At 39.5% G+C, this 15530-nt stretch overlaps 1 protein-coding gene across 1 annotated transcript in view; it reads left to right on the top strand.

Moving 5' to 3' along the window:
- The first annotated feature begins 2629 nt into the window (after positions 1-2629).
- RAB27A (RAB27A, member RAS oncogene family) overlaps positions 2630-15530 on the top strand; it is a 102692-nt gene continuing 89791 nt past the window's right edge. Inside the window, exon 1 of the mRNA XM_069098092.1 lies at positions 2630-2771. The gene's annotated coding sequence lies outside the window, so the exon portion shown is untranslated. The remainder of the gene's footprint in view (positions 2772-15530) is intronic.

The raw sequence follows: 15530 nt of genomic DNA, 5'->3' as shown, positions 1-15530 counted from the left end.
CCTGCAACACTAAAGAGTGCTTCTTGAACCAGATTAAAATGTAACTGGGAAATAGTTAACAAGATAAATAAAAACAATAAAACAGTTAATTTATGTAGTCTGTCTACGTGGCTCACAGGGTTCCTTATGTACAGTATAGTAGTTCTGTTTCTATTTGAATTTGATACCCCTGATGCAGAAGGTCTCCAAAACTGAACTAAATGATTAAGATACCTTCCAATTCTGGGAGTGACGGGACATTAGACAGAGGCCCCTGATTCATAGTTCCAGCATTTGCTAGGAATCAGAAACACAAGATGTTTCATTCTTCACAATACGTTCTGGCTCCTGGAAACTACCAGAGTCCTGCCCTTAGCTTATAGTTTAATTGGGGAATGCAGATACACAAACACTCATGAACTCAAAAGATAACTCAATATAAGCTAGTCTATTGATACTAGAGGAGTGATAGTTTTAGAGATTATCTCCTTTTGTATTTCATTTTTAATAAACCAATGGTATTCACTTTCCCACTTCCAGTGGTAACCACTATGGCCTTCCATATTCTAAAGACTGATTTTTGTTTTTAATATTTCAGTTCAATTAAACAATTTTCTCATATGTGCAAGTTACAGGATGGGCAGGGAGAGATGATTCTTGTCCTCAAAGTGCTTAAGTTCTAATGGAGGAAAACTTATCAGGACTAATGACTGGGGATGGTGTTTTGGTTAGGAAATCCCACAGATGGGGTCACTGAGCAACTGACTGATGTAAACTTTCTAGGCACAGTAATCTTGAACTAGTTCCCAGTGTTAAGAGGTAGAAAGCAGAGATGGGCTAATGGTAGAAGGGTGGAGACATGGCTCATGAATGTGGCTGGAGAGCAGCATTGTGGTGATCCCAGGGTGAACTGGTCTTTGAGTCAGAAGTTCAGGATCTCATGATGGGAATTGGAATGTCTGGTCAGATGTGGAGAAGGAAGATGGGAATTCTGAAAGGCCAAGAGTTGGAAGTGTCTCTGGTCAGAACCCACACAATCTTGGTTAAGTTCTCTGAGAGCTTTCTGAGATCTGTTTGTTGCCTGCAGACATAGTCCACTCTGTTGTTAACTGGGGTTGGCTTCCTGTCCAGCTTCTCAGCCTCTTTATTTCATTCTTCTCGAAAGGTAGTATAGTTTGGGTTGAAATGAACCTTGGATCCACCTCCCAGACATCCAGAACCTTTCTTTCTTTCAATTTACACCATTTCCCATGGAGGTTGCTGTGGGAGAAAACTGGTTTGGGCAGAGAATAAATTGCCAAGAATGGATTTATTCAAAATATAGAGCCTCTGGGATATTTGGTCTTAACAGATGTCTTTAGGTACAGGTGAAGGGCTTTTTCATCAACAAGTTACTAGTAGTGACTTATTTTATAAGCTGCAATCCAGCTCATATAGTTTTGACCCCAGTACCAGCAATGAACAATAGGGTGTCCTTGGTTAGGTGCTCAGCAGTCCAGCGGTTTCGATAATCACAGGTTTAGAGAAACGAAACTGAAATAAGAGTGAGCCACTGGGTGGCAGCAAAGGCTTACAGATTTCACCAATTTGGTTCTATCTAGTTTTGTTACACAATCAGGCCATGCATCCTGTTTCTGTCACAGTTTGAGTTGCTTTTAAACTGAATTAGCTCGTACCAGGAAGAGCTGCATTCATAACCAACATGGTTTGAGCTTATCTTTCTCTTCCTGACTTTTCTATTTCTTTTGCCACCTTTGATTCTTTTTAACAGAAGAATGCCATTGCGTTTCGCCTTCTGCAGGAAGAAAAGGTCTTGAGTAATTTTGACAAAAGTCAGAAGTTAGAGACTAATAAAGGATGAAAGGGGCGTAGCTATATACTATGCTTAGTGAGCGTCTAAGTTCTGAGCGGAAATCCTCGGCTTAAGTGTCCCAATGAGAGGTGAAATGACTGAAGGCTGTTCCCCAAAGACAGACAGGGATAGGCTCAGGTCAACCACGCTCGGGCAGCAGGGTGTGACATAGTGGTCTGCCTTTGGAATCGTTTTCTAAAAGTGGCTTTTGGGAAGGCACACGCAAGTTTAATAAGGAGTGACTAAACAAAATACCACAGTGCGACAGAAGTGGATCATTACATGTTCATTGCCTGCTTTCCTTCTACTCATCTAAACCGTACCCTTTCCTACATTTCTCCTTAATGGAACATTAACCCTTTCCTTCATCCCAACTAAAAAAACTTCAGTTCCAGCTGGTAGAAGAACCATTTACTCCCCTTCAGCAAAGGCTGGGAAGACCTGCCTGTGTGGGTGCCAGGAAATCTGCAGCAAAGCCCAGGAACCCTAGCTCGGGGCTCCCCTCCCCCCTTCTCGAGATCCAGGTGGCTTCTACCCAGCTGCAGAGGCAGGGTCCTTTTTCTAGCCTCTCCTACTTTCCCCGTGGGGCATCAAGCAGCAGGTGCAGGGCCCGTCCCAGCCCTGGCTCGGGGCTCCATTCATCTCTCCTTCCCCAGGAGGGAGAGATCAGAGGATGCCGAAGCCACCTAACTTCCCATGTGGGCACAGGGGCCGAAGACCTTGGTGGGGAGGTACCCTGCGGGTGAGGAGGAGGAAGAGGGAGGTGTAGGAAAGAAAGGAGGACCCGCCCCCACCTCTCAGCTCCTTTACGGGAAGTGATGTGGGGCCGGACGGAACATACCCGCCAGGGACCCAAAAAAGGGCAGGAGGCAGAGTGGGCGCTGAGCGCACTGAGCGTGGACCTGCAGCTTTTTCTGGGACGACCGGACACTGTAGACAGGTAAGGGCAAGGCAGAGATCTCCTTAGTCCGTACTCTATGGACAAGATCCGCCCATGGTGTGGGGGCTGGGGTGTCGTAGGCTGGGTGGGAGAAGCAATGATGGGGATCTTGCTAGTCTTGTTGTAAGGAAGGCGGTTCACATTTTTTCATGAGTGATTGCGGATTATGGTGGTTAGTGGGATAGGACCCGCGAGTGTTTCTTTTTGGGCTGGGGAGGTCAGTCTAGAGGGGAACGGGAGTGGGAAGAGGTACCCTGCTTCACCCCTAGAACTGGGAGCTCTGAATCCCTTAGGGCAGCCTCTGAGAGATGACACCTGTTTAAGGGAGGCGATCTAGGGCTGGCCAGAAGATAGAAGTCTAAGGGATGGATTCCAGATTAAGGAGACTGGTTGGTTTGAGTGGGAGACTTGACTGATAAGGGAAGACTGAAGGACACAACTAAGATCCACCTTGGGCTATGTATCCAAATGTTGGAGAAGGGCTATCCCCCTCGAGAGAAAGAACTTAAAAATATAGAAGGAAGGAGGAAAGCCCCGAGATTTTCTTTCTTCTACACATCTTATTTTTCATTGTATTCCTTTATAACCTGTAGAACCCAGTTGGTGGAGTCTGATCCTAGGCAGAACAGGGCTGTCATTCTTTCAGCCAGCTTCTCTACAACTGGGTTTATCTGGACTTTGGCTTTGACGTTGTGCAGATGTATGGAGTCATCTTTTAAGGCCAAAGCCCTTCTTCTGAGCATCCCAATAAGTCACATACTGGTGTGTGTGTGTGTGTGTGTATGTGTTCCAGTGTGTCACATGTCTCCTTTCTCTGTTTGACATAGAAGAGGAAGATGGTAGTGGGGTTACAAGCCCTTTGGTGGTTCATGGCCTGCTCAGTAGTCTCTTTTCCCATTAGTATTTTCTTCTTATGCTGTGCTATTCAGAACATCTAGGCTATTAGGTGCTTTTTATGGTGAATAAAACACTCTGTAAAGAAGAATTAGATACATATTAGAGTGAATTTCTGTTGGCAGGTGTAAGATATGTAGGGAAAAATCATATTTGGAATCAGGAGACTTGGGCTCCAGTGCCAACTCCCAAAACCCCTTTATGTTTTTGGCCCTCAGTTCCACCTCTTAAAACAAGGATACTGGATTTTTACTGATCTACTCACAAGGTTCTTTTGAGAAAAGCACCTTATAAACACTAAGGGAAAATTATTTTTCCTCTTACTCTTCTCCTTTTTTATATGACATCCTCTTATTAAACTTGAGTTCCCTGAGGGCAATGTCTATTCTGTCTAAATTTTATTTTATCTTTCCTAGAAATATAATAGTGATCTGGTCAATAGGAGTTTAATTAAGGTTTAATGAATTGAATTGACCTTTCTCCATTGGTTTTCCACTGTTCTTACTCCTTGGCATACTGGGAAACTTTGCTCCTCAAACTTGTACCTTGTAAAACAAAATTCACCTCTGAAAATAGACCACTGGAACCAAGAGGAATTCTGCCTTTGGTTAGAAATTAGGAGCCATAGTAAATGTTTAGTAGCCAAAACCTGAGCTTATAAACAATGATATGACCTAAGTATGGAGACTAGGCTGTTATTTATAATGAAAGATACATTATCATAGATTTGGTACAGCAATACTTAAAGATTAAAATTTAAGACAGTGTTTTAAGACTTGGGGCAGCTAAGTGGCACAGTGGATAGGGTCCCTGACCTGGAGTTGGGAAGACTTGAGTTCAAATTTGGCTTCAGACACTAGCTGTGTGACCCTGGGCAAATCACTTTATCCTGTTTGCCTTGGTTTCCTCATCTGTAAAATGAGCTAGAGAAGGAAAGGGCAAACCTCTCCAGTATCTTTGCAAAGAAAACCCTAAATGTAGTCATGAAGTCAGACATTACTGAAAAATGACTGAACAAATTTAAGACTGAGGCTCTAAGCAAGAAATCTTTTTAGGACTTTTTAGAGCAAATTTTTTACAGAGGACTCTTTCTTTTCATGTCCCTTGTCCCATTGCCCTGGGGATGCATGGACAGAATTGATGTCTTTGCCTTCTGGTCAAGGATGTTTGGGATGTATCTGTGGTCTGGAATCCTTTAAGCTTTACAATGCCTTGATTCAATATCTACATCAATCCTGGCCTTACATGACTCATGTCTACAGATCTTCTGATCTTCCCAATGTACTGAAGGCCTTTTTTTGGGTCTGCCCACATTGGATGGATATCAGTGTAGTTCAGGCCATCCATCTCTCATGCTGTACGTCACTCCAACCTCCTGTTCTGATTACACTTTGAGAATAGTGGGGAGTTTAATAAATGTTGGATGGATTGAATTGCAACTATTTCGGGAATGGATGAGCAGGAAAAACCCTGACAGAAAGTTAAAAGGTCTTTCAATGTAGTTTTATGATAACAGGGCCAATCGACAGCATTAAGTACTCTGTTTTTTTGCTTTTTTGTTTTGCTTCCTAGTCTTCCTATGGTGACAAGTATTGGTTATACAAGGCTCAAGGACCATCAACTTCATTTTTTTTTCCTTTCTGATAAAGGTTTTTAGAAATTATGTATTGTAGAAAGAGTAAAATGGAATATTTTAGTTTCTCTACCACTCCATCTATTGGTATGATGGTTTTTCATTTTGTTTATCCTATTGCGATAACAATATTAATTAATAACTCACATTTCTGTATATACTTTAAGGTGAACAAAATGTTTTTCTTTACCATCACCCTGAGAGGTGGATAGTGTTAATATTATTATACCCATTTTACAGCTAAAGAAACCAAGGCTTAGAGAGATTAAGTAACCTAGTTAGGGTCATAGGACAGGTACTCTCATCTCTCCTGACTCTGTCACTCTGCCATTTCAAAACAATAGGTCCTTGAAATTGACTCCAACTCTATTTGTACATACGTGATAGTCTTTGTTCATCAAGATGATCAAAGACTATCCATGCCACAGTCTGCTTTGTTGACTATGTGTATCTCCCAAGGAAGAAAATGATGCTTCCTTCTTCTACATTCCAGCCTAAGCCAGCCTAGATCTCTTCTCTATCCTAAAATTTGATCTTATGTCTGCTTTTGCACAAGCTGTTTCCTATGCCTGAAAGGCTCCTCTTTTCTCCCCTCTTGGAAGGCCTAGCTGTCTTCAAGACTAAACTTAGTTGCTGCTTACTACTTTAGCTATTTCCAGGTCTCTTCCCCTTCCTCCCTAGGTGGTTAGTTCTTTCTTCCTACCTCCTAAATTAATTTGCATTTAGATGTCTAGCCTTGGAACCAGCAAGACCTGGATTCAAGTACTGCCTCTAACACATGCTGACAGTGTGACTGGGCAAACTGATTGACCTCTTGGTGTTCTTTTTTAGCTTCCTAAGACTATAAGCTTCAGAGAAGGTTCTGACTTGCATTGCCAGAGTTTCTTAATCCCTATATCAAAGAAATTACAGCTTCAGTCCCTATCTCTGTTTTCTAAATGATTTATCTGTGTATATATTGTTCTCTCCTACCTCTTACCGTTAATAAAATGTAACTCCCTTGAGGGCAAGGACTGTTGTGTTTTTGCTCTTGTGTCCTTAGCACCTAACATACTGCTGGTCACATAGTAGCTGCATAATAAATGCCTGTTGAAAGGCGTAATAAGAGAAGCCTTTTGACTATATCTCAGTATTAACCTTACAACACTTCTAATATTATATAATCCACGTCCAAGGGTCATGGATTATATAATCCAACCCAACAGGGGTTCTTAGCCTTTTATGTGTCATGGATTCCTTTGACAGCTTAGTAAATCCTATGAATTCCTTCTTAGAATAATGTTTTGTTTTATATGCATAAAATAATATACATAGGATCACTAGGGAAGCCAAAGTTTACTGATAACAAAGATATAATTTTTTTCCTATTCAAGTTCATATACCCCCTGAAATCTACTCTCACACTCCTTCCATGGACCCCAGGTTAATATAGTGCCCTTCTATCAAACAGCACTCAAATGACCACTCAAAAGGCAATATGACTCTTCTGAGATCCAGTTGTTTGGTGATAGACCCTTTTATTATGGATACATTTATTATCCTAAGTATTAAGAAAAACAGAGCACTCACTCCTGCAGGTAGGTGTGGGATTTGAGGGGGTGCTGTCCTTCAGAGGCTCATTCACATTTTTGATAGCTGTGCTTGTTGAGAAAGAGAACCTTGAAAACCAATGACATGAATTCTTATTTCCCTATCAACCAGGCTCTGGTATTTCAAAGACTGTGATCTTGTTTTTCATAGCTTTGTTGATGACTTCATATATAGCCTAACCAGCTGCTGGGTCAAAGCGTTATAATAAAAAGTGGTTGCTTAGAGACCAAAATATCTCATTGGTCTGATTTACTGTAGCCTGTCTACCAGGCCCTGGAAACAGCAGTTATGCCAGTCGGGTAGATGTCTCACTAGTTATGACTGATTAGGCATAGTTATATAGTCACCCCCTGTATCTTTTAAGAAAAAGACTTGAAACTGGTTGGATAAAAAAATTATCCTATTATATTTTGGGGGGATATCATTTTTATAGCTCTTTTGACTTTATCTGGAGAGTGGTGAACCAGGGAATAAATTACATATGGCAATAAATTATTAATTGAAATTTCAATATGGCCTGTCAAATAATTTCCTAGGTTGAGTTTATGGTAATAGTTGTTTATTAAGAGTGTATGTGTATGCATGCAGTTGATTTGTATAATGTGCTCCAGTGTCTCTTAGAAATGAATTGAAGAGTAATTGAAGTGATCTGGCAGCCCCTAGAGAACCAGGGAACGAGGAAGAATGTCCTTCTAAGCTGGGTGGAAAGGTTGGAATGAAGCACAAGTTAAGCTAAATCAGGGGTTCTTACCCTTTTTGTGTCATGGGTCCTTTTAACAGTTTAGTGAAGCCTGTGAACCCCTTCTCAGCATGTTTTTAAATGCATAAAATTAAATGCATAGAATTACAAAAGAAAAAAATTAGATCGAAATACAGTTATCAGAGTACTTAGAAAAACAAGAACCAAGTTTATAGGCCTCCTACTCCCATTCATGGACTCTGAGATTCAGTGACACTGGCCTCTCACACAAGATGCTCCATCTGTTTATTCTGGATATTTTCTCTAGCTGTTCCCCATGCTTAGAATTCTGTCCCTCCTCATCTTTGCTTCCTGTTTACCTGACTTCCTTCATCTTCCAGCTAAAATCTCATTTCCCACAAGAAACTTTTCTTGAGCCTCCTTAATGCTAATGCCTTTCTTCTGTTGATTATTTCTAATTTATCACACACACACACACACACACACATATATATATATATATATATATATCTTTTTTGTATGTGTCTTTTTGGAGGGGGGAAGGCAGGGCAGTTGGGGTTAAGTGACTTGGCCAAGATCACACAGCTAGTAAGTATTAAGTGTCTGTGGCCGGATTTGAACTCATGTCATCCTGATTCCAGGGCTGGTGCTCTATTCACTGTACCACCTAGTTGCCCCCTTGTATATATCTTCTTTGTACATAGTTGTCAGCATGTCTTCTCCCCCATTAGAATTTAAGTTCCTTGAGGGCAGGAACTGTCTTTTCACACTTATCACAGCACTTGCACATTGCAGTTGCTTAATAACTCTTCATTGACTGACAGAACCCTGGTTAAGAACACCTGCCCTAAATGGATATTTGCTCCTGGAAGATCTCCAAGTCAGTAGCAGTGTTCAGAGATTTTTGGTGAGGAGGAACGTGCCACCTCTTGAGAAGATGCAACAGCACTTCATTTTTTTGTTCTGGATGTTGTAGCCTCCATTGCTAACAAAGGGAACCAAAGGTTAGATAATTCAAATGCTACCTAATCCTACAACAAGTCTATAGGAGAGTAGTTCCTAGTATTAGTTCCTAGGCTAATACCTTTGAGAAGGTATTCATAGTTACATGATTACAGGCTCATAGATCTAGGACTGAAAGGGAAAGGGTAAAGAAATAAGCATTTACATAGAGCCAGTTATGTACTGTTGACACTTTATAAGGTTAGGTTAAAGGAGACAAGCCAATAATGATACACAGTTACAGAGTTTATTCCCCAAAGCTAGCAGAACTTGCTGCAAGGAGTCAAGAGTTAATTCCTGACTGGTGAAAAGAGAAATCGTAAGACTTTTTATACATTTCAGAACCATCCCAAGTGAGGATGACCATGCCACAAACTTTATGACTTCCATGTGTTACCACTTGCCCAAGGTCACACAGGTAGTAAGTAGTAAGCATCAGAGGCAAGATTTGAACCTACTTCCTCTGATTCCAGAGCCAGCTTTATTTCCACTCTATGGAACTTCCTGCAGGCCAGAATGGAATGGACATGGGAAAATAGAAATGGAGAACTTAAGAAATACTTGATTCAAGCTAGAACTGACCCCTGGGAGTCTTTTAAAATGGAATCAGAGCAAGTGAACTATTGTCCACCAGGGCCCTTAATAGGGACTCTCCAATGTGGATTCAAGTGCCCATAATGATTAGGTAAAGGAGCCCACAGGAGAAAGCTTCTTATGTACATAGCAATACCAGTAGATTTGTGCTTAGCTGAAGGATTTTGTAAGAAAGCCCAGAATCAGAAAACAAAGACAAGTGAGGGAGGAAGAAATGGAGGGTTACATCAGCAGGGGAAGGAATGGGGTTGTGGGTATTTGTGAATAGCCTTGCATGGAAAGAGAAGCAGTATCAACCTGATTTGGGGGATACAGGCTACTGAACAGGAGATGTTTGTGCTGCAGTTATGCTCAGTTTGGAAATACAGGAAACAGATTCTTGGGAAGCTTGTGTCCTGGAGTCCATGCAAATCTAGTTTCAAGGTACTGTGTGTGGTAGATTTGCTTGTTGGTCACTGAAAGCATATTGAGAAGAGATGAGAAATTTTCTTACTTTATGTGCCTCTATGTGTATTGAAAGCTAATTTCCTACCCTGGCATAAATTTTCCCGGAGAGTTTTCTATCCTGTATCCCCTCTAGGGCATGTAGGAGATAATACTTCTTTTTGAATGGTCATTCTACTACTTAATTTCCTCTTATTTACTTTATGTCTTTATTAAATCCTTTTGCTATTAGATTTTTTTTTCTAGCTAGCATGATCTATAAATAGAGCCTTACTTTTCTGATAGTTTAGCACACGATTTGTGAAATTGATTTCTCCAAACAGCAAACCAGGGATCAGTTACAGCCATCGTTCCCAGTTTGTTTCTTTTGTTGTTGTTCTAATGGTACCTGATATTAAGCATTATATGGTGACTTGAGCTATAAGAGTGTACAAGTGAGGCCTGCGAGGCTGTGCAACAGAATGTCTCGTATTTCTCAATGAGGTTTCCAACTAAGAGAAGTGTGACAAGGTAAAATGGGCTTTTTATGCCATAGACATCCCTGACACAAGAGTTACTTAAGGAAATGGTAATGCATTTGTTCATTGACCCTGCAGCTTCCTGTTAAACTGAAGTCTCTCTTTGAGGTGGGGGGAAAAAAAGACCAACAGCTTCTAAATCATGAGCCCATTTTGACATCCGGATAAAGAAATTGTAGTTGGTATATTCTGAAATTTGCTGATCCAGACAGTAACTGTTGGCAAGCCAGTTTGTTAAGGAGGGTATGCTCCAAGAAGATCTCTCTTTTAGATATTGTTCCACAAAGAAAAAACTTTTCAGAAATATCATGGAAAGTGAAACTGACGTAGTATGACTTAGTGCATCATAGCAGCAGTTCTGGGAGAAAGTAAATATTTCATCTAAATATTTTATTCTCAGAAAAGCAAAACACAGGGGCAGCTAGGTGGCTCAGTGAATAGAGCACTGGCTTTGGAGTCAGGAGGACCCGAGTTCAAATTTGCCTCAAACACTTGATACACTTACTAGCAGTGTGACCTTGGGCAAGTCACTTAACCCTAATTGCCTTGCCTCCTCCCCTTCAAAAAAAAAGAAAAGAAAAACACAAATACAATTTATTTCATAAGCCAAATGTTCATTCGTAGACAAGTTGTTCATTCTTAGAATCATAGTATTTAAAGCTTTAAGGAAGTTTAGAGACCATTTAATCTAATTTCATTTTCATAGTAACAGTTTCTAGCATTTTTAATATATGATTTTAAGGTTTGCAAAGGACCTGACATAGATTATCCCATTTGAACTTCTCAACAAACTCTGTGAGGTGGGACACTATTATTATCTCCATTTTACAGATGAATTTTGTTATTATTCATTTTATTCAGTTATGTCCAACTCTTTGTGACCCCATTTGGGGTTTTCTTGGCAAAGTGGTTTGCCATTTCCTTCTCCAGCTCATTTTACAGATGAGGAAACTGAGGCAAACAGGGGGGTAAGTGATTTGCCCAGGATCACACAGCTAGTGTCTGAGGTGAGATCAGAACTTCAGAAAATGAGTCTTCCTGACTCCAGACTTGATTCTTTTTGCATGATGGCACCACTTAGCTTCCATAATAATATAATAACATAATAATGTTGTATCTTGTATCATATCTGTGTGTATAGCTACAATGTCAGGCAGCATGGCATACAGGATAGAGAGAGATTCTGAGCATCAGTAAGACCTGTGTTTAGGTCCTACCTTTGACACATATTGGCTGTGTGACACTAAGTCAGCCACTTAATTTTTCAGTGTTCTAGACTGGTGGCATCAAACTCAAATAAAAACAGGACCGCCAAACTGTACATAAGGATACCTACAGGCTGCATAGTGACGTAGTTTTAAAATGCAACATTATCTAGGTTTTATTGTATTTTCATTTCTTTTGTTAAATATTTTCCAATTACATTTTAATGTGGTTCTAGTGGCACTTGGGGAGCACTGGAGCACCCTGTGCAGCCTGACTGGCAACTCTATAGGACTATATAAATTGTAGAGAAGGTGTTGATCTGCATTGGTAAGGTCCCTGTTCCTACTATACCCCATTATACTGTAATCTCCATAAGGGCAAGAGCTATGTTGGCTTTGGTTTTTTTATCCCCAGACCGCAATACAGTGCTTTGAACATAATAGGCATTTAATAAATCTTTGTTCAATTCAGTTGAGTTGATGAAGATATTGGAGAAAATGCTGATCTCTGGGTTATATATCTCGGGTTTGACTTCTGTGTCTGCCATTGATTAGAGAAACCATTCCACTTTTTAGGGCCTTTGTTTCTGCTATGAAATGAGAGGACTTGGACTAGGTTGTCTTTTAAGTCATGTTTAGCTCTGATATTCTGTGATTCTTTCCACCCATCTGTATCAATCAAAATAAGGCTTCAAGTGACTGCCCTTGGGTTTGTAATTTATGTGATTTGATTCATATGGTCAGCATAAACCTAAGCTAGTCACCTGCTTTCCTTGGAAGCAATTTTATGCAAAAGATGACCTGTTATTGACTGTGGTCTTCACACAATGGGTATGTGCTTTTGCAGAATTGTAGTCATCTATTTCCTAAACCCATTCACCTACCCTATCTTTAGTCTAGATGACAGTAGACTTTGTGGAGATAAAAGCTGGCTCTTGGGAGACTAAGGTTAAGTCAAAGAGTAGCAGAATTAAGTGTGAAATGCTTAGAGCAGGGTTTGTGAGGTATGATTAGAGAAATCTATCTTGTCTTTTGATATGGCTATTTCAGTAATCAGGTTCTGAACCCAGAAACACTCATACCTGTTACCCTTTGAAGGGGCCCTCTATTTTAGCTTTCTAAGTCTATATTTGCAATCATCTTCCATTATCTTACTCAACTTACACAATTATCTCAAGCAACTTCCTTCCCTTGTAGGACATGAATGCTAGCAACTTCCTTCATGCTGCAATAGTAGAGTTATTTATCATTCAATTAGTAGAAAGATTGGTGGTTTTTTAAAAATATTTTTGAGATTGGAAATACTACCTAATTTGTTTAGAAGATGTGAACCTCAATTGTTATGCAAGGAAGGAACTATCATATTTAATAAATCATTTTCCAGTCCTTCATGAGCAAATGAATGGTTTTTTTTTGCCAGAACGTGGAAAGAAAATTTAATATTTCTAGGGACTGTTGTATTTTCTCCTACATTTCACATGGGAAGCCATGCCATGCTCGTGATTAGCTAATGATGATGACTTTTGTAGCAAAAGCAGTCTGTGCTTAGACCAGAACCTGGTTTAAGCTTATTATTTTTCTTCTACTACACATTCAAGTCCTGAGTCAGGAAGGTTGCAATTCAAATCTTATATTAAATGCCTTGTAGGTGAACTCATCCCATTCACATTTACAGATACATCGCTAATTGTGCATTTCCCTTCATCCCACTTTCTAATGTTTATCCTTCTCTCTCTTTATCCTGTCCCTACTCAAAAGTTTGTTTTGCTTCTGACCACTGTCTGCCTTAATCTGCCCTATCATCACTCCCCCACCTTTCTCTTATCCCTTTCCCCTCCTGTTTCCCTGTTGGGTAAAATAGATTTCTATATCCAGCTGAGTGTGTATATATATTTGTTTCTCTTTGAACCAATTCCACTTTGAGTGATGTTCAAGTATTGCCTGCCAATCTCTCCATTTTCTCCTCCACTGTATAAGCTCTTTTTCGTGTCCCTCTTTTATGTGAGTAAAATTTCCCCATTCTACCTCTCCCTTCTCCCTTCTCTCAATGCATCCTTCTTTCTCACTCCTTCATTTTTTTTGAGATCATTCAAACATAAGTGATTCACATCCATGACTTTTGTTTATATAAACTCCTTCTAACTGCTCTTAATTATGAAGATCTTAGGAGTTACATATATCATCTTCCCATATAATAATATAAACAGTTTAACCTTATTGAATCACTTATGATTTCTCTTTTATGTTTACCTTTTTACACTTCTCTTAAATCTTCAGTTTGAATGGCAAATTTTCTATTTGGCTTTCATTTTTTCATTAGGAATGCTTAGAAGTCCACTCTTTTATTAAGTGTCTATTTTTCTCCTGAAGAATTATACTCAGTTTTGCTGGCTAGGTTATTTTTGGTTGTAATCCTAGATATTTTGTCTCCCAGAATATCATATTCCAAGTTCTTTGCTTGCTTAACATTAAAACTGCTAAATCTTATATGATCATGACCATGGCACCATGATATTTTAACTGTTTCTTTCTGACTGCTTCCAATATTTTTTTCCTTTAACTGGAAGCTCTGCAATTTGGCTATAATTTTCCTGGGAGTTTTTGTTTTTTGCAGTCTCTTTTAGGAGTGATTGGTGGATTCTTTCCATTTCTGTTTTACCTTCTGAATCTAAGATATTGGAGTAGTTTTCCTTGATAATTTCTTAAAATATTATATCTAGACTCTTTCTTGGATCATGGCTTTCAAATAGTCCAATAATTCTTAAGTTATTTCTCCATGATCTATTATCCAGGTCAGTTGTCTTTCCAATGAGTTATTTAACATTTTCTTCTATTTTTTCAGTCTTTTGAATTTGTTTTATTGTTTCTTGATTTCTCATAGAGACAGCTTTGATTTGCCTAATTCTAATTTTTAAGATATTATTTTCCTCAGTGAGCTTTTATACCTCTTTTTCCATTTGACCAATTCTGCTTTCTTAGGAATTCTTTTCTTCAGTGAATCTTTGTGTCTCTTTTACTATTAGGCCAATTCTTTTTTTAAGGCGTTATTTTCTTCAGTAATTTTTTGTGATACTTTTACCAAGCTGTTAATTCTCTTTTCATAATTTTCTTGTATTACTCTAATTTCTTTTCCCGTTTTTTCCTCTATCACTCTTATTGCTTTCTCTAATGCTTCCAGGAATTCTTGTTGGCCATGTGTCCAATTAGCATTTTTCTTTTAGGTTATACTTGTAGCTGTTTTCACATTGCTGTTTTCTTTTGATTTTGTGTCTTGGTCTTCCCTGCCACCCATAGCAGCTTTTTATGGTCAAGTTCCCTTTTTTTTTGATCGCCCATTTTCCCAGCCTATTTTGCGCCTTTGAACTTTATGTTAAAGCTAAGTTAAACTGAACTAAGACTGTGCTCTGTTCACCAGGGGGTAGGGAGGCACCGTCCCAAAATTCAGACTTTTTCATGCTGCTGTTTTCAGATAGAGTTCTGGGAGTCTATAAATTTTCAATGCTTCTATAGTGGTATGATCCAGGGTGCTCACTGTTGTCCTACTCTGAGCTTTGGTATTTACCCAGGAAGGGTGTAGCAGCAAGCACCCTAGCATAACCAGGATGGCTGCTAGCACAGGTTCTTGGATCTGCTTTTCTAAAGGAAAACAACTAAAAAAGGGATTGACCATTTTACCTTTTTTTTTTTGGAGGGCATTTGGGGTTAAGTAACTTGCCCAAGGTGATGTGGCTAGTTCTTTTGTGTGGGTGTTAAGTGTCTGAGTCTGGAACCGAACTTGGGTCCTCCTGACTCTGGGGCTGGTGCTTTACTCACTGTGGACCATTTTACGTTAATTAAACATATATCATTTACCTAGCTCAGGGGAAAAAGTCAGCACCCTGAGCTTCAGAGAATACAAACAAGTTACAAGCAGGGAAAAAATACAGAGAAAATAACACAATTCAACAGACTGGGCTTCTAGCTCTCTGACCATTATGTACATACATAGTTACTAGGCACCAACATCTGGGTTTTCAGAGCTGAGGGACTTAACGACTGCCCAGAGTCTCATCTGGCCAAATCACACAACTCTTCACATAAGCGAGCCCAGAGCAAAACCTTGCATCAGGGTATATGTATATGTATATGTATATGTATATGTATATGTATATGTATATGTATATGTATATGTATATGTAT

Source organism: Petaurus breviceps, unplaced genomic scaffold (genome assembly GCF_028583685.1).
Source record: "Petaurus breviceps papuanus isolate PSGF00001 unplaced genomic scaffold, PetGlider_PUasm1.0 37, whole genome shotgun sequence".
Lineage (NCBI taxonomy): Eukaryota > Metazoa > Chordata > Mammalia > Diprotodontia > Petauridae > Petaurus > Petaurus breviceps.
The sequence above is the reverse complement of the archived record's forward strand: the minus strand, read 5'-3'. Positions and strand labels throughout refer to the sequence as shown.